Source organism: Melanotaenia boesemani, chromosome 7 (genome assembly GCF_017639745.1).
Source record: "Melanotaenia boesemani isolate fMelBoe1 chromosome 7, fMelBoe1.pri, whole genome shotgun sequence".
Taxonomy (NCBI): Eukaryota; Metazoa; Chordata; class Actinopteri; order Atheriniformes; family Melanotaeniidae; genus Melanotaenia; species Melanotaenia boesemani.
In genome coordinates, this window is record NC_055688.1 from 35,910,314 (window position 1) to 35,928,805 (window position 18,492).

Sequence of the window (18,492 nt, forward strand, 5' to 3'; positions counted from 1 at the left end):
TTTTACATTGAAAATTTCATATTCTGAACTTGCAGAGTTCTGCAGAGTTTTTAGCCTCTGCCTACCTTTACTTGTAAGAGACTCTACCACTTAAAGGTACTCTTCATTATCCCTAGTCATGTTATTTACTTGTTGCCAGTTAGCTTGATTATCAGCAAACTGTTCCTCTAGCTGTTGTTTTAAGTAACAGTTACTATACCAGCCTTTTGTTGCTCATGTTCCATTTTGTTTCTGTCTGTTGTTGCCATAAGAGTTGTCTCACTTTCATAATTTTATCTGTTTTTATGATGTGTTGTTAATAAAATATTGGTTTATGAGACATTTCATTCTATATATTTTTTCTTTTTTTTCTTCTTCTTTTTTTTTGTACAGTTTACACGACATCTAAACTCTACTTGAAACCATCTTATATTCTGAATCATTCAAGACAGTGATATACTGTAGATGATAAATAAGGGAAGGATTTAAGAAAAAAAAACACTGTAGACTAAGTAAGAAAGGAAGCGTTGGAAAAAGTAGTAGAGAAGTTGTTGTTGTCCCCACACTGTTTCATGTTCATATGTGTATGTGTGTCTGCATGTGCATTTGTGTGGGTGTATGTTCACAGAGTAGCTTTGACTCTCAGCATGAACGTGATGCTGTTCCAGGGCTTCTGCTTAGATCTGCATCCCGTGGGCCGAGCATAGTATGCACACACACCTCCAAGAAATCTTCCATTCATCCAGACTCAGCTCTGTCCACATGACTCACACTGAGTGAGAGTGAGAACACACTCGCCTGCCTCTACTATTGTCTTACTCCGTGTTACATCCATGAGTGCGAGTGTGGTCACTCAGATGTTGTGTGTGTGTGTGTGTGTGTGTGTGTAAGGTTTAAGTGAGTGAGTGGGCTTCATGCCGCTTATTGTTCAGCATCCAAGCATAGACACTCACACATGCACACACACCCATGCATTCATACTCATCTTGCGGTCACAGAAGCCTTTTAGAAAGCTTTTAGTGCACACACACAAGCACACACACACATACACACACACACACACACACACACACACACACACACACACACACACACACACACACACACACACACACAGATCCAAAAGTGTCTTTGTGTATGTTTTCACAGCAAAATTTGGCTGCTGAAAACATGCCGACCGTCATCAGTGCAGTTGGCAGACGCTGTCGGCAGAAACACTCTGCAGTTTCTCATTCTTGGCTTAGGAAACTTTGGTTGGATCTTTTTATTTATTTTGGTTTTTTACTTCTGTAGCTGACAATTTTGGGACAAGCAAGCATTGACATATCAATTTATACATATATTTTTAAAAAAACGCCGGTGCTAACACCACAGTGGTGTGGAACAGCGGCCTTTCTGTGTGGAGTTTGTATGTTCTCCCCATGTATGCAGGGGTTCTCTCTGGGTACTCCGACTTCCTCCCACCATTCAGACATGCATGTTAGGCTCATTGGTGACTCTAAATCCTCTCTAGGAATGAGTGTGAATGGTTGTTTGTCTCCCTGTTGGCCCTGTGATGGACTGGTGACCTGTCCAGGATGTACCTGCCTCTCACCTGCTGAATGCAGGGATAGGCTACAACTGCCCCGCAACCCTTCATTGGACAAAACAATACAGATTATGGATGGATAAAAAAAACAAAACAAAACAACTGAATAATAGACTCATCCGGGCTGGGCGGCTGGTTAAAGTCTCTATCTTTGTGAAGCTCTTTTTGACAGATTCCTTGTTGTCTTTATGCTTTGAAGCTTAAAATATTATAAATAATATAAATAATAGGCCACATCTTCTGCTGCCACTGTACATAAAAAAAAGAAATTAAGATCATTGATATATATTTAAGACATAGGAAGTATGGAAATTATTGATGTCTGACATGATAAGCTTAAACTTTTGCATCATGTGACACGAAAGTGACGTTGAGATGGAATTTTACATTTTTATACAAATCAGAGACTGTGAAAGGGATGAATGCTTGACAGGATTTCTCATGTTTTTGCATTTTATTCCACATGGAATGATGCTAAAAATGCAGCACACTCCAACCATCATTTCATTAATGTTTGATAGCCGATAATCTATCATTTAAGTCATTTTTGATTTAACGACAGGGAAGCTTTTTAACCCCCAAACACACGTCGCAGTTTTACAACCAAACCCGTCTGGACTTTCATAAAAAAGAAATGAAATTAACAAACAGCTTTATTTTATGTATGTGCATTTACCCAGTCTTATTTATGTATTTATTTTTATGTTTATGTTTATCTATTAACTGATATCTTGTAGTAACTTCTTTATTTTATAAATTCAGGTGTTAGGGGGCTAACATGCACTGTGAAACATACCTGAAAAACCTTTGAAGTATTTCAAGCCTTTGTCATCTTTTTTTTTAAAATAAGTACTTATTTTGCATACAAATGGATAAATAACCTTTACGTAAAAAAAGCCTTTTAAAATATTTCAAAACAAAGAACAGGACTTGAATATTTTTTTCCCACGAGTCAGAGCAGAAGCTCTGAAGGGCTGCAGGTTGCAGACCCCTGATCAAGTAGATGAAAAATATTTTACTGGAAAAATGTAAAATCTGACTTTTTCTGAAAAACTGTCTAGCTCTGCAAATCATTCTGATTTCTCATCGAGGTGCCATCAGTGTCGGAGACGTGGAAAGTTTTCTGCCTGCTCCAAACCAACAGCCAAAAACATCGCTGAAATTGTCCCACTGGTGCTTCCACCCCCCATCGTGTGAATAAAAGGTGCTAACTGTTTAAATCACAGCTGTTTCTAATCTAAACATGCATTTTGTATGCTTCACTGCCTCTGATTGCCGTGATGTAGTTTGCACTGAGGGCTCCTTCAGACCAGGTCAGAAACATGTGTTGCAGCAGGCTGAGCAGATGAAAGATTGTTGATCTTTTGAACGCCGTTACTAACCTGCCCCGATGCATCTGCTGGACCACATAACAATGACACCACATCTCACAACAAACACAAACTAATGTACAGATACAATAAGTGGACAGGTTGATCAGTCAAAACTCAAACACTAGGTAGTCTGATGTTTAAGACCCCCCCTTCCATAATAAATGGACACTGAGTGTGAATGTGGCAGAAGACAAATCATTCTGTCCATGTGTGGATGTTTGTGTCTTCACAGGCATCAGTGTTTTCATGCTGCTGCTAAATGTGTGTGTGTGTGTGTGTGTGTGTGTGTGTGTGTGTGTGAGAGAGAGAGAGAGAGAGAGAGAGAGAGAGAGAGAGAGAGAGAGAGAGAGAGAGAGAGAGTTATGTGCGATGTTGTGAACCTAAGATGTATTGTCTTCCCCATAAATTCATATGCAGCCAATTTATCTTATAGTGCAGTTATGTATGTGTGAGAGGGCATTTGTGTGTCTGTGTCTGTGTCTGTGTGTGTGTGTGTGTGTGTGTGTGTGTGTGTGTGTGTGTGTGTGTGTGTGTGTGTGTGTGTGTGTGTGTGTGTGTGTGTGTGTGTGAGAGGGCCAGTCTGCTGGAAAACGTCCCACTGCAGATGAATTAGGTACATCCATGGCAACCATCTTGCTTTGCTGAGTGAAATAAAGTTAGAAAACAAATGGGCTAATGATTCTTTTACCACATCTCTGAGAGTTTATTATGTTTTGAATCAACAACTGCATCTTACCACCTGATGCACATAAAGCTAATTACCTGTCAAGGAACTCATGACCTTTAAGCAAAACTCTTTTAGCTTAGTTTAGCTTAGCTTAGCTCACAGCAGCAGAGGGAAGTAATTAGCGTAGCTCTAAAGAACTTTTCTTCAAACATTTATCAGAATAAATATTAATTTCACATAGAAGATTTTATAAAGGTATTTTAAAATGAATTAATCATTTATTAGATTTAAATTTTGATTTTGTTTGACTCTGTTATTGCGACTAGCTACTGTCAGCAATATTCATCTCTAGCCTTGATAATACTTTCTCCTCCTATTAACTTTGAAATACAAAACTTTTATGGATTTTAAAGCAGCTGAAAGCTTGCAGTAGGCTCTGCCAGTATGTGGGTTCACCACACAGTGAACCTATAACTCTGAGTACACTCTTAGCACTTACTACATTGTGCATGCAAGGGAGGTTTAAAACATCCTTCTTACTGCTCTAATGGATTTGTAGAGTTGTCAGCTGAAAGTATGCTTCATACTGATACTAACATCACACCGGTGTAAACAGCCTCCATTTTTAACTGCTAGTCAGGATCTCCACCAGAACTATTGTTGAGATTAGCTTCATTGCTGCCAGTATTGTGAGTATAGATTTGTGTCATCATTGCAAAGTGTTGTCTTGGAGATGTCCATAATTTGGCAGGTGTTAATCTAAAGATTTTTTTTACAGATATAATTGCAACAGAGTGATTGGGAAGGCAGATCTGATGGGTGCTCCCAGGTCTCATAGATGAAAAAATGAAAGTCAGGGAAATGAAAGTGGAGCTAAAGGGAGATAATACAGTATAACTATATCAAGCAGTCTTCCATTTCCACAGTGGTATTAACCTTTTAAAGACATTTAGCATCACTTTATGGTTAAAAAAAAAAAAAAAAAAACCCTGTTGCACACTTGTCTTTTGCCCCCTGGTGGACACCTTTTGGCACAATTTAGACATATATGTTAATAAATGATAAATATACTAAATTTATTTTCAATTTTTTTTTACATTTTGTTAAAGGGCAAACTAAACACTTCAGATTGAAAAAAAAAATAGAATTTTGTCTCCATTTTTTTCTGGTCAGGCTCTAAAGAGTTAATTCTGCTCATTGTAGCCCAAGTTTTACAATGAAAACTGTCAGGAATATCAACTATAAGATCACATGAGAAAAATCATTAGCTTTAAATGTAAAATCACTACAGTTTTGCCAACTTCTCGGCTCTTTGGCAGTACTTTCTCCCCCCACATTTGTTGCTACGCATCATCTCCATTGTGATCTTGTTTGCTGGCCTCTTAACTCCAACAATCTGCTTCCAGTTTCATACAAATCATTTAGCCTCAGGCTTACACAAGCTAAACTGACGTAGGGGGTTAGTGGAGCTGCCCTTGTGCATGGATCCCCCAGTAATGACATTTCATATAAAAATAAATCCTCTTTTGAATTAAACCTCCAAGGGGGAGACTGTAGGGTAAAAGGAAATGTCAACGGTTAGGTTTCCACCAGCTCGAGTAACTGGCTCGACCAGCTGTGTTTAGTGAAATGGCCTGAAGACGGCAGCCGTGATCAGACCAGATAAAATTCCTAACATGGTAAGAAAATGTGCTTCAATATATCTTTTTTTAAATGTACTGTGGCATAGAATATACTAAAGGGAGAGTGCTATGTCCACACATGCATGTATCTACACTTAACCGCAAATTAATTAAATCTTTCTTTAACAGCAGAGGAATATTTTATAATCAATTTAACACGGTTGAAATGGCTGTGATATTAAACGTAATTCTTTTTTCCATTTTTTAAAATTTATTTCCTATTCTAGCTTTGGTAATAATGTAATATTTCTCACTTTCTCCATGTTAATATAGTTTGCATAGCATTTATGCAACGCTGTGGTGGGCAACAGCTGCAGTATATGATCCCGTCTTTCCTCGTGTGTGTGTGTTTTAACGCTTTGTCTTTAAAGAAGCAAGAAATATGACTTGTACACTTTCATCTCGTCTTTCTGCCCCAGATTTGTAGGCCAAAGTAACACCTTACTGGGTGTCAAGATGACCTCAGGTTTGGAAAAGAAAGTGTCTTTAAATGGTTTGTTGAGTGTGTGTGAATGCAAAATTTGCCACCAAAGGAGCCCCCACGGCCTAAAGTCACTTTTGGCTTCGTTTACTACATGTTTCACACAGTCAGTGTCTTCACACCTTCTGCCTCTTCCCTGGTTCTTATTTTTCTTCTGATTCTAGAAATTTCCCTTGAGACTTCTTTGGTTTTTTGCTCTTTGTATTAACAGAGAGGAGCTAAGGCCACTTTTCAGTTTTCTTTAACTTCCGCCTCTAATTCCCTGCTCAGAGCTGAAAGCTGTGTTTTTAAACTGCAGTGCTTTGGCGCCTGAGTGATGACATGCCATGGTTTCCTAACTCTCATGGCTATATTCAGTTTCTTGTCTCCTAATTTTACAATCAAGTGTGTGCTCGCCCATCCTTTTGACACTGAACAAGATTGCTCTTTTAATGACTTCTTGTACCCACGTTGTGACTCTGTCACGCAACTCCCTGCATCGCCCTCAGGATTCTGAGCTCTCTTCCAGTTTGTAGGCGGTCGCAATGTCCAAACCTTTTTTTCATGCCGCAGTGTGACATTTCATTTTATAGCAACAAGCATTTTTGCTGCGCTCAGCTACCTCTGTTGCTTGAAAATGAAATAATACAGGTGATGATTGGGAGGATCGCTTTCAGCCAAAACTGTGGATGGAGGCTACACTAATAAGAGCGCTGTGTAGAGTGAAATCAGAAATTTAAAAGGGGTTTTCTGACAGTATCAAATATAAATGAGGTAATGTGTTTGTGGGTTTATTAACAAGCAGGTCCCAGCTCTGAAAGCTCTTTCACCTCTTCACTTCTGCTCCAGCAACTACACATTAAGACCAGATTCTGAAATCCGATTGGACATCCCAGGTGCCACACCATGTGATTAACAGGTCAATGGAAGAGGAGGACAAACATCTTTCCAGACCTGTATGGATCACCAGTGTCACTACACCAGTTAAACTAGTTTTCTATTTACTTATCCTTCAAAAAAACTAACATCTGGCTTCATGTTTCTAGAAGAGATTTTGAGTACAACTACAAATCTCATGTAGGGCCTGCATGAAGCTATGTAGCAGTGCTAGTTCTACACTGGCAGAAGATTAGTTTTAGGATAATGTGGGGAAACCATGTCATGTTTAATTTTCAGTGAGTGCATTTAGGGACTAAACATTAACTCTGTTAATAAAATTTTCACATTGGAGCTTAAAAAACTATATACAGAAAAAAAAACTATACAGTATCCTTGTTACTTAGCACTGACTAGCTACATGATCCAGTTTCCTTTAAACGGGAGGCTAGCAAGGTTGCTACTTGGTTTTAAAGTAGCAACCTTGCTAGAAAATGTGGAAAAATATTTCCTGTAACGAGTCTGATTTTGTATAGGAAGATATAAGAATGAAGAAAATTGGGAAATATTTATGACTCATTTGTAAAGAGAAGGAACGCGTTTTATTTCTCATGTCTCTCCAATGTGACCACAGTCGTCACAGGAGTGGATGTGAGTGTTTGTTAGAAAGGAACACAATCATTTCCTTTCACCGTATATATGAACTCCATGATAAAATGTCGCTCCGTCACTGATTAAGACCCTGATCGGGTCTCTTTTGTTATCCTATAATGATGCGTCGGTATTGGTGAGTAGATGTACTGCATATAGTAGTTACGCCAAAAGTGTTAATGTTCAGCTGATTTACTGAGGCAAATATTGTATGATTGCCTAATTACAGATATTACACCCCTATTGAGATTTTCTATCAACATAATAACCAAATGGTTTCAAATAACTGTTTGAACCATAAATGTCGGCAACATGTCTGAATTCAGTGAATATCTTTAGTTTATTAACATTGGGCTCTGTTACCATCCTAAAGTCACATTTAGACCAAAAAAAATCGACACTTGTGTTTCTATGCAAGGAAAATTGTAGAGAGTTGGTCAGTTCATACTGACTCAGAGATAAAGACCACCATCTGTCTTCAAAGATGCTCTCTCTAACCCTAAACCCCCAAGACAGTTCTGAAGGACAAAGCCGTCCAACCTGGTACTAGTAAAGTGAACCTGATTAAGTGGCCAATGAGTGTACTTGTAGCCTGTTTTTTGTGGTTTAAAACATACTCATAGAAATACATATTCAATTATTTATACTCAGCAAGACGTGAATATGACTGTGTGTAACACAAGTTTTTTGTTAAATACAAAAGAAAGCTGAGAGAATCAGATAACTGTCTCCTCCTGAGTCATGAACTCTTATTTTACACATTCTTAGGTTCACATGAACTTAGCTTTGTCACCAACTATCATGTATTTATGATATTTTCTACACTTTAGCAGAGTTTATTTTTCTCTTCCTGTTCTCTAGCTTCTGGCTTTTTGCTCAGAAATCCTTTCATTCTGTGCTGAAATTTCTTCTTTTTGTGCTGCTTTCCAGCAGGTTTGATAGATCTCTTCTTTTTTTTATTTGAGGCCCACCATCATTATGAGATGCTGTAACACCAGTGATTGGCTAAAACAGCTCTAAGAACTAAGAACAGGTTAGTGAGGAAACTCACTGTTTTTCACTTTGATAGTTTTTATCTCATGTATTGTGATTTTGTATTGTATTTTATGTGGTAGGAAATTGTTCATACTGCTCCATTTGAAGCCATTTTTTTTTTCTGATTGCTGATACATATGTTTTTAATTGTTTTAATGCATTATTGTGGGAATATTAATTGTTATGGATGATTGATGATTATTGTGTTCATGTTGTTGTTGTCAGCATTGTTTTTCTTGTATTGCTAATCTTATTATGAGGATGATTATGAATTCCTGTCAAGAATTGTGAGTCATTCTTGTAACTGATGGTCTACAAATGCATTTTTAATATGGCCTTCATTTGTATCACTGATTGATTTTTTTTTCTTTTCTTTTTTTAATCAAGAAGAAGTGTTAAATACAAATGTATACTCATCGGCCACCTTATTAGGTCCACCTGCTCAACGGCTTATCTAACCAGCCAATCACCTGGCAGCATATAGTCACGTAGACGTGGTGAAGACCACTCGCTGAAGTTGAAACTGAGCATCAGAATGAAGAAGAAAGGGGATTTAAATGACTTTTAACATAGCATGGTTGTGGATCTGAGTATTTTCACTCCCAGCCATCTCCAGGGTTTACAGAGAATGGCTTGAAGAAGAGAAAATATCCAACGAGCAGCAGTTGTCTGGACCAGAATGTCTTGTTGATGTCAGAGGTCAGAGGAGAATGGACAGACTGGTTGGAGATGATAGAAAGACAACATGAAGTCCAGTAAGCACTGGTTCCAACCAAGATCTGCAGAACATCATCTCTAAACACACAACACGTCCAACCTTGAAGCAGATGGGCTACAGCAGCAGAAGACACACCGGGTGCCTCCTGTCAGCTAAGAACAGGAAACTGAGGCTACAATTCACACACACTCACCAACACTGGACAATAGAAGATGGAGAAACGTTGCTGGTCTGATGAGTCTCCATTTCAGCTCCACATTCAGATGCTCGGCTCAGAATCTGCTGGAAACATCATGAAAACATGGATCCATCCTGCCTTGGATCAACGCTTCAGGCTGCTGCTGGTGTAATGGTGGGGGGAGGTTTTCTTGGCCCACTTTGGGCCCCTTAGTACCAACGTGGCCTGGTTTAACCAGCACAGCCTACCTGAGTATTGTTGCTGACCATGTCCATCCCTTTATGACCACAGTGGAGCATCTTCTGATGCTACTTCCAGCAGGATAATGCACCATGTCACAAAGCTCAGATCATCTCCACCTGCTTTCTAGAACATGACAACAGCTATGTTTACATGGAGCACTTTTAATCTGATCGAATGTCTAATTAGAAGAAAAATTCATCATGTAAACATGTCAGCTGATTCTATTGGCTTTGATCAGAAAGATTAAAGTTTAAACCTTTTTAAACATATCCAGGTGGTGGTGTAAATAAATGGTTTGTGGCTGGATCGCTCAGTGGGCAGGGCATCCATCTCCCATGCAGGAGACCAGAGTTTGAATCCCACAGGAGACTACTATTAACACCTTTCAGTTGGCTCCTCAGGCGAGACCCTTAACACTACTGCCTAACCACCTTCAGATGTAAGTAAAAACACTTCTTCCCAACTAGCAGGCACCGTGCACGTTAAAAGTGTTATATACTGATCAGATCACTTTGCAGCAAGAAACTCCAATCAGATTGATTTCAGTCAGACAGATGAATTATTTGTCCATGTAAACGTAGCTACTGAGTACTCTGTACTTCAGTGGCCTCTACAGTCACCAGAGATTCTCATCATGGATGCCGCAGACAAACCTGCAGCAACTGTGGTGATGCTGTCGTGCCAATATGGAGCAAAACCTCTGAGGAAGGTTTCCACCACCTAGTTCCATCTTTCGCACCAGGAATTAGGGCAGTTCTGAAGGGAAAAGGGGTCCAAGCCCCAGGTACTAGAAGGTGGACCTGATAAAGTGGTTGGTGAGTGAACTATATGTGAAATGAGCTTATAAAATGGATTAGATACTTTCAGATTAGAAAATACTGTGAATCCTGAAAGCCAGCACCATTTGACTTTTGATGGACAAGTGACCAAACTTAGAAACACCAAAGGCAGTGTATTTATGTGACCAGAGTTAACAGCTGTAACAGTGTTACATTAAACACTGCAGCTTATTAATTCAACAAGCTTATTAGTAGCTTTTATTAGACTCTTATCAGTGTTTGTCACATTATTGATCTGTTATCTCTATGGATACCTTATAGAAAAGTCTTCCTACTTTAAGGTCAGTTTCTATCTGTTGGTCTTATCTCTGAAACTAATTTTCTATTAAATTTGCATGTTGAGTGATGCACAGTTTAAACTATCTGCAACTATGCGTGCAGGTGTGTGTCTTAATGAGCCTCCAAGCAGCTAAAAAGACTTCCAAGTCTTTCCTCTGTGTTGCCATGGTGGTCTAATTAATCAGACTAATTGAATGCTGTTGATCAATAGCCAACAGGGGAATAAATGCAAGTTAGTTAATATGTTTCTCATCAAGTGTAGCTACACTGAAAAGTGTGTGTGTGTGAGACCCTGTGTGAGCCAATAAGGTTTGAATTAAAAGGATATTAGAACAAACCTTGGTTTGATTAAGCAGAATTGTAATCAAACTACATGGTAATGAATCACCTCAGATGGTATCTGCTCTGTGGCCGTCGTCCCTGGGTTAAAAGGTTAAGGATGAAATATGCCAAAAGGATATTTTAGCTCACTAGGATGTGTTGTTTGGATGCACTGCAAGGTATAATTTTCTAAATCATCATGCAGTTGTCATGTTAATTATGACTGCTATGTTCACCATGAAGAAATTAAGGAAAGATGGCTTCTGGCACCACTAGGATTGCCCATGAAAGGATGTTTTGACTTGTGCTTTAGTATACTAATGCTTTGGAGGCTGTTGATATAATTGACTTTACTTAAGATGCTAATAAGTTTTGTACAACACCACTTCAGTGTATTACCTCTTCTAAAAGTAAAACTATAGATCATATTATGAGATTCCTTACTGATAAAATGAGCTAAATGCAACTGAGGGGCTGCACACATCAGTACAGACACAATTAAGCCGATGATCCGTTGTGAAAGAGGTTCCAGTTTTCAAAGCATTTTCATGTGTTCCAGCTCATTATTTTGATTTCAAAGTCTCTGTATTATCACTGTTTTTACCCGACTTGCACTCATCAACCTTTTAGCTTTGGTGACCTGTTGTGTACCAAATGCTCAGCATGGAAAAGCAGAGACAGGAAGTGACAAACTGAACACAGTTTACTGTTACAGCCGAAGAGTTGAGTATTAACCTCAGAAGTCCATGGAGTTCTAGTAAATGTGTTTTAATGTGTTCCTTCCTAAATCACCAAAACATCTTTAATTTGTCAAAATGTGAACAAAGAACATCTGAGGTTCATCTGGAGAGCCTGGTACAAGGCTGTGTGCAACAGGTGCTTTAGGCCTGGTGGGTTGTAGCTTGGAGGCCATAACAGAGCACTTTGCTGCAGGTTTGCTTGTGGTTCCAAAAGTCTAACAGTAAAATGGGAGCCTTCAGGTACCAAGCCCCTCTCTTATGAAACCAGCTCCCACTCTGGATTTGGGAGGCAGAGAGCCTTCCTACCATTTAGATCAAACTTTGTTTATTTATTAATTTTACAGTTAAGGGTGGTTTAGCCATCCCTTAGCTTTGCTGCCACAGGCTTAGGGATGCAGTCACACCTGGATTAACCAGGGGACTCGGGTCTGATTGGGCAGGGAATACCAAAGAATTTCACTAGGGGCAATATTCCCTGAAAAAAACCACTGGCCAGGAAGAAAGAAGAAGAAAATCTAACTCACTGATTGGCCAGCATGTGGTTATTCTGTCAGATGATGTGATTAGAATAAAACGAGTCTGGAAATGCTTTAACAACAACAAGTTGACTAAATGTGCTGTTTTCCATTCCACGGTTTCTGTTGCTTTTAGCCTTCAGAAGGAAACCAAAAACATGCCAAGAAGAGCAGCTTTACTGAGAATTTAGCTGTTTTAATATATACTTATGTTGTCGAGCCAGGGCCTGTTCGAGTCTAGTGGGATGTCAGCCATCTGAGTGTGTTTGTTAGTCTAGCTTAGGTTGAATTAACATGTTTACATGCATTTTAAAAGTCCAGTTTTAGGCTGGCTAACACAACAGGCGGTACATTCTTATGCTCCAGTGGACAAACATGAGTTAACTTTTACACTCAAACATTAACATAATGAACTTCGTCTTGACTGTAGCTACAGCAGGCAGCAGAATCATGGTGGCGTTAAAAACCACCATCCTGCAAACACACACTTACCCTCTAACAACACATGAACCTGGGAGAACTGCTTCAAACAACCCGACTACATTAACATTCTCTGTCATAATGAGCGTTACTGTATGTTGCACACACACGTACACTTAAAGCAGTACAGCATGTGAGTGTGTTTTAAAACATAAGAACCTTTCAGAAGTTCTTGGGCCAAAAAGCAACCCAGAGAAAAAAAGAAAAAAGGCGAAATAACATTTCTAAGTGTTTAAACATTTATGGCAAATAAATTACCAAACAGAATAAAGTTTGGTTAACAAGAGTCATTAAGACTTTTTAATCTCACACTAAGAACAAAAGCTGAAAATCTGCCTGCTTGCTAGCTAAACACATAAAACGTGAACTTCAAGCCCTTTCCATCTAACACACACTCATACACAACATGATTCTTTTAAAGGATAAGAGCTCCTTGAAAACTCAATTAGACTCAGGGACAAAACCTACAGAAACCTACGACTCTCACACACTGACACACGTAGAAGCCAGTGTTTCAGCCCTCTGACCTGCAGCTATTTCCAGCATTAAATGGACTCTGGGGTTCTGAATGAAGAGCGTGTACTCTGCCATGTACCTAATTATTCTGTTCGTGTGTGTGCTTGTGTGTTTGTGTGTATGCTGTTTATGGTTTACAACCCTCACACACATGCGTACATGGAGTCCTGATGGAGCAAAGCATTCACAGCCTTTCATCTGTCTTACTGTGTGGAGAATTAGCCATTTCATCACGACTGTCTTCGATTTACCACGTTGTTACAAACATTCGGTAATCAATTAAAAAAATGTGTATTGCACTTATTTCTGAAGAAAAATGCAGTAACTTTTGGATGCAAATAGTTTAACAGCAGCATTCCCTTCACACAGCAACAGGTAAATGTTTCTTGTAAATCTCATGTTAAACATTAATGTGATAAAAATCAAATATTCATAACAAAGGAAGGATGAAAATTTCCTTTTATTTTAAAGGTAACAAGTCAGCAGGGTGAATTTAAAGCTGCGTGAATCTGCTTTCCTTCTAACACAGAGAATAATATCTGATCTCCAGCCATCAGGTATGTTTCCCTGCAGGAACAGGTGAAAAGCAGAGATACGACCTCAGCTCTTCCAGATTGGGATAAAAAGTTGTCTTTTTTATGACTTTTAGCTGTGCAAAGAAGTCTTGGACTTTACACTTACCACAGAAACTATGTGAAACAAAGACAGTTTATAAGAGAAGTGTAAAAATAAATTAAATAAAAAGCTAAATATGTAGAAGTACTTGTTTTTTACCCTTTTTCCCATTTGTGGGAGAACCAACACACTCTGGGTTCCTCAACACCAGCCAGTAGATGTGTGATAGCTCAACTCAGCACAGAACGTAGCAGATTTCCTACCAGTGCTCATAATCTGTGAAACAAACGCTGTTTCTTGGCTCTTAAACTTTAAGAAGTCAGTACATTACAAAGTCCAAAACTTTCAAAGATGCTCAATAATTTTAAAAGGCTCCAAAAATATCACACAGCTGCATTTTTCTTTGCAAATTATGTTTACAGTCTTGAACAAATAAATGTGCCACGTCTATCACCATGAGCCCATGAGCTGTCTGACCCAACTGCAGAAACACTGAAGCCACAAAATAAACTTTACTCTAAGAAATCTCACCATGAGCGAGGGGTCTGAGCCTACTTTGGTCCTCAAATACTTTTTATTTTGCCTTTAGCACCATGTCTGGAGTCGTTTCACCCAGCACAACTTGACCTACACTATCCAATAATTATTTATTCACTTTAACCTATTTTATTACCATATCGAGTTAAAAACCATAAATCAAATCCGAATAAAATATTCATACAGGTAACAGCTGATTCTACCACTTTTTTTTTTGTGAAGATATTTGTTGTGAATATTTTTACAATCATAATGAAGATGTAAAGGTTTTCATGATGAATTAAAATCTGTTGAACTGGAGAGAAAATAGAAAACAAAGAGAGAGAATCTATTTTCCTCGCCAGTGTGGACTCTGATGTCACCATTCACACACGCCATTACGAGTGTGTGTTAATGCTTGATGAGGACACTGTGAAGACAATTGGGACCGGTCGCGACCGGCGCAGTGACGGAGAAAGATGAAACACAGAACCCAAGCGAATGTGTGTGTGACCACTTCAAGCCCCCAATTCTGGTCCCCTGTATGGGTCAGTAGTTATTAACCCCCAGACAGTCACCTTGACGTGCTCCCTCTCACGCTTTCTGAAACAACTGCACACACACTTTCATACACACTCACCTTCTCCTAAAACTCACAGACTACATAAGTCAGCCATCGTCCAGCCTTTCACATCAGGTGGCATGAAGCGTTAATCCTAATACTGGATTACCAGCTAGTCAGAGATCATCCTCTGTTTAAAGATTAGCAGCAGAATTTAATGTTAGTTTATTTAACGTGAGTAAAGGTTATCAAATCAGTGCTGATGGGAAATTATTTTGTCTGTGAGGCTTCTGTAGATTCAAAAATCACACACACACACACACACACACACACACACACACACCATGCTCGATGAACACAACTGAATCTAACAGAAGAAATAAGTATTAATGACAAAAAGAAAAAAGGTGACACATGTAAAACTCGTCTATGAAATATTCTGATATTGTTCAGTGTTTTTTAAAGATAATCGTCCAGAAAACCTTCACACATTAACAGTAAGGCTGATTGAGGACCAGCCCATCTTTTATTTTCTCCATCTTCCTTTATTTCTTTCAAATGAGCCTATTTGTTGTCTGTCTCCTGCTTTGTCAATTTACAACCAGTTCTTTTTTTCCCTTCTTTAATAGATCAATAAAGGCTAATTGCTGGTAAGCATCAGACAATTGGGAGTCCCTGAAGTGGCTAATTAAGACGATCAAACTCGCACCCTCTGAGTGTGTTTTTGTGGGAGTTTGTGTGCATACATTTATTGGTTGTTTGGACCACAAACACCTGCAGCAGAACTGCTGTAAGCAGCGTTATTAGTCTGCCTTTCTCCTTTATTTATGATAAGCATGCAGTTGGAGAGAGAGGAAGAGGAGACAGGATGGAGGTTTAGATGTGTGGACAAAGACTGGCTCATTAGATCAAAAGGGAATCCGTCACAGATTTGACCAACTCTTTTAATCTGTTTCTGACTTTGTGTGTGTGGTCTAATCAAGACTTTAATCTCAGTGGCGAGCAGCCGCTCTGCATGTCAGAAACTGGCTTGTTGCAGTCCAGTTCGTAGAATCAGTTCTCATCTCAGAGCATTTGATTAGAACCGCAAACATACCTGCTTATTTATCTAATAATCCAATCAGCTATCTGTGGCCCAGCTCGGTCATCAGAATGAGGCTGCGCCATGTCAAGTTTCCAGAAAAAAAAAAAAATACAGCAGATAAAACCTGAACTTTCTGAGTCAAAAATGGCTAAACATGATCTCATCAGGTCCTGTGTGGAATCTTTGAACAAAACAATAATATAATAATAATAATTAATTTTATTTAAAGCGCCTTTCAAAAAGCCACGGTCATTTTATAATTCAAGAGAAATCACAGTAAACAATTACAAAAACAAAAAATAGGTAAAATAAAATAAAGCCGTCTAAAAGCAACAGAAAATAAGAGTCAAATATAGTTAAATAGCAGAAATACAGTAGTCAGACAGACGAACCGAAGAAGGGTTAAAGGTCGTAGGTGAATTTTAACAGGAGCGTTTTGAGATGAGGTTTAAAGAGAGGGAAGGAGTCAACATGGCTGAGGTCAGGAGGAAGGGAATTCCAGAGTTTGGAGGCCCTGCTCGCCATGGCGAGGTGAGGGGGCAGTGAGGTGGAGAGAGGAAAAGGATCTGAGACAACAAGAGGGGATGGCAGTGTGGACCAGAGCCAGAGACATGGAGGAGCGAGATGATGAAAGGCCTGAAAAGTAAAAAGAAGGATTCTGAAAAGGATTGTTGAGTTCATGGAGATCCAGTGAAGCTGCTGTAGGACAGGGGTGATGTGGGAAGAGAAGGGGTTCTACTGAGTATGCAGGCATTAGGAAGACCAGTTGGAGTTTATGTAGCAATTTTGTAGGCAGACAGAAAAGAAGGGAGTTCCAGTAATGAAGGAAGGAGGTGACCGGGCTGTGGACCAGGATGGCAGTGAAGTGAGGGGTAAGGGAGGGGCGAGGACGGAGCGAGGAAGTAGACCGAGCTGTTATTCATATACAAATACACTACTCACAAAACGTTAGGGATATTCAACTGTTAGGTAAAATTCACAGAAAATATATAAAGTTGATGCTACACTGATATTATGAACATTTCAGTAGAATCAAGTGATGGTACTTCCTTCATCTTTCATTTTCATTTACACTACCGTTCAAAAGTTTGGGGTCACTTCCCTATTGAATCCCATGGAAAAGTGACCCCAAACTTTTGAACGGTAGTGTAATTTCATTTTAAAGTTGATTTCAAACACGTTCTTTCATTTACAATATCTACATTTTTCCATGTCATGTCTGAAAAGAAATAGGCAGAAGTATAAACTTATAAAGCACTAACCCATTTCTATGATACACTAACACTCCAGCTCTATTACACAACTCAAATTTCGTACTTCACAATAACAAATCTCAAATAATTAATTAAAAGAAAACCTCACAGTTGTGGGTAAATGTAAACGAAAAATGTCAATGTATCAGTAATTTGTGTGTGTGGTCTTGGTCTAATGAAGTCTAAATGTGAACAAGCCACAGGAACCAGAACATTCAGTGCTCCATCCAGGATTTGGATGCTTGTTTTGTTTTTCTTTTGGTGGTTAATCATCTTGTTAGAGAACAGCTTGTTATAAAATAAAAACTTAAACACTGAACGGTTTGTCAAGCCCGGCTCGTGAGAGACTTGACAAACAAGACGCGGAACAACGAGGGATGCCAATTACAGAGATTTATTTAGAAAAGGTGCCTAAAGTAACTTAACAGTGTAACCTATGTGTACAATCTGTAGCATCAGTCATGCGTGGAAGTGTTGGTTGTAGAGAGGTGTTGAGTGGGAAAGCTAAAGTGGAAGAACTAATGAGTGCACAAACAAAGGACACAGAGTGCTGCAAGTGAGCAGGCCGGCGCGAAGAGAGAGCCCCGCAGGTGGAGAAGGCCTGGTATTTAAGCCCAAACGGGCCACGCCCCCGCCAGGTACCGCGGGAAGACCAGAGCAGCATACTGGCCACCTGAGAAACGGAGGACAGAGACGGAGAGAAGGAGGAGGAGGCAAAACAAGAGAGCGGGAAGCAAAAAGTAAAGTCCCCAGCGACGGACAAAATACAGCCCGCTCTGGGGTTGTCACAGGTTCTACATGTGCACTTCAAAGTTTAGAGAGGGTCAAATTAAGTTCACCTGTTAAGGATAAAATGGATTTTAGTTTCATCCTGACATCATACAAAATGTCAGATAATCCTAACTTTTTATGATTAGTGTACATGTGGATTAAGAGATTGTTTATTGGGATTAAAGTAAGTTAAATACATAATGGCTGTGGAAATTATTGTCAGGAAAAACTGGATGTTTTTTAGGAGTGTTTTTCCTGTTTAACACTTTAGATATTATTCAGGTGTTAATCCTCTGGTTTAAAGGGTGTCCCTTTATAAAGTAGTAAAGTTTAATTTGTTGTATATTAATGCATCTGTAAGTAGATCTATTTAATGATGATATAGTTAATAGTTAAATGGCACAAACAGTAGATTTTACACAATATTTTGAATGTCCTGGTTATTTTGAAACATCATACTATAAAAAAACTAACATAAAACAACCACTTATCAAAGGCTTTTAAGTGATGCATTGCTCCAGTGATGTGGGCTTCAAATGATAAGGCACTAG

General features: G+C 39.0%; 1 protein-coding gene and 1 long non-coding RNA gene across 5 annotated transcripts in view; both read right to left on the reverse strand.

The window, feature by feature from the left end:
- The window catches only part of il1rapl2 (interleukin 1 receptor accessory protein-like 2), a 494,907-nt gene that overhangs the window by 340,473 nt on the left and 135,942 nt on the right, over positions 1–18,492 (reverse strand). The gene's annotated exons all lie outside the window — the stretch shown is intronic.
- Positions 8,012–17,757, reverse strand: LOC121643179. Its single transcript, XR_006011052.1, has 3 exons — positions 17,491–17,757; positions 12,228–12,237; positions 8,012–8,022 (listed from the first exon to the last, which is right to left on the reverse strand). It is a non-coding gene; the product is annotated as an uncharacterized LOC121643179 (long non-coding RNA).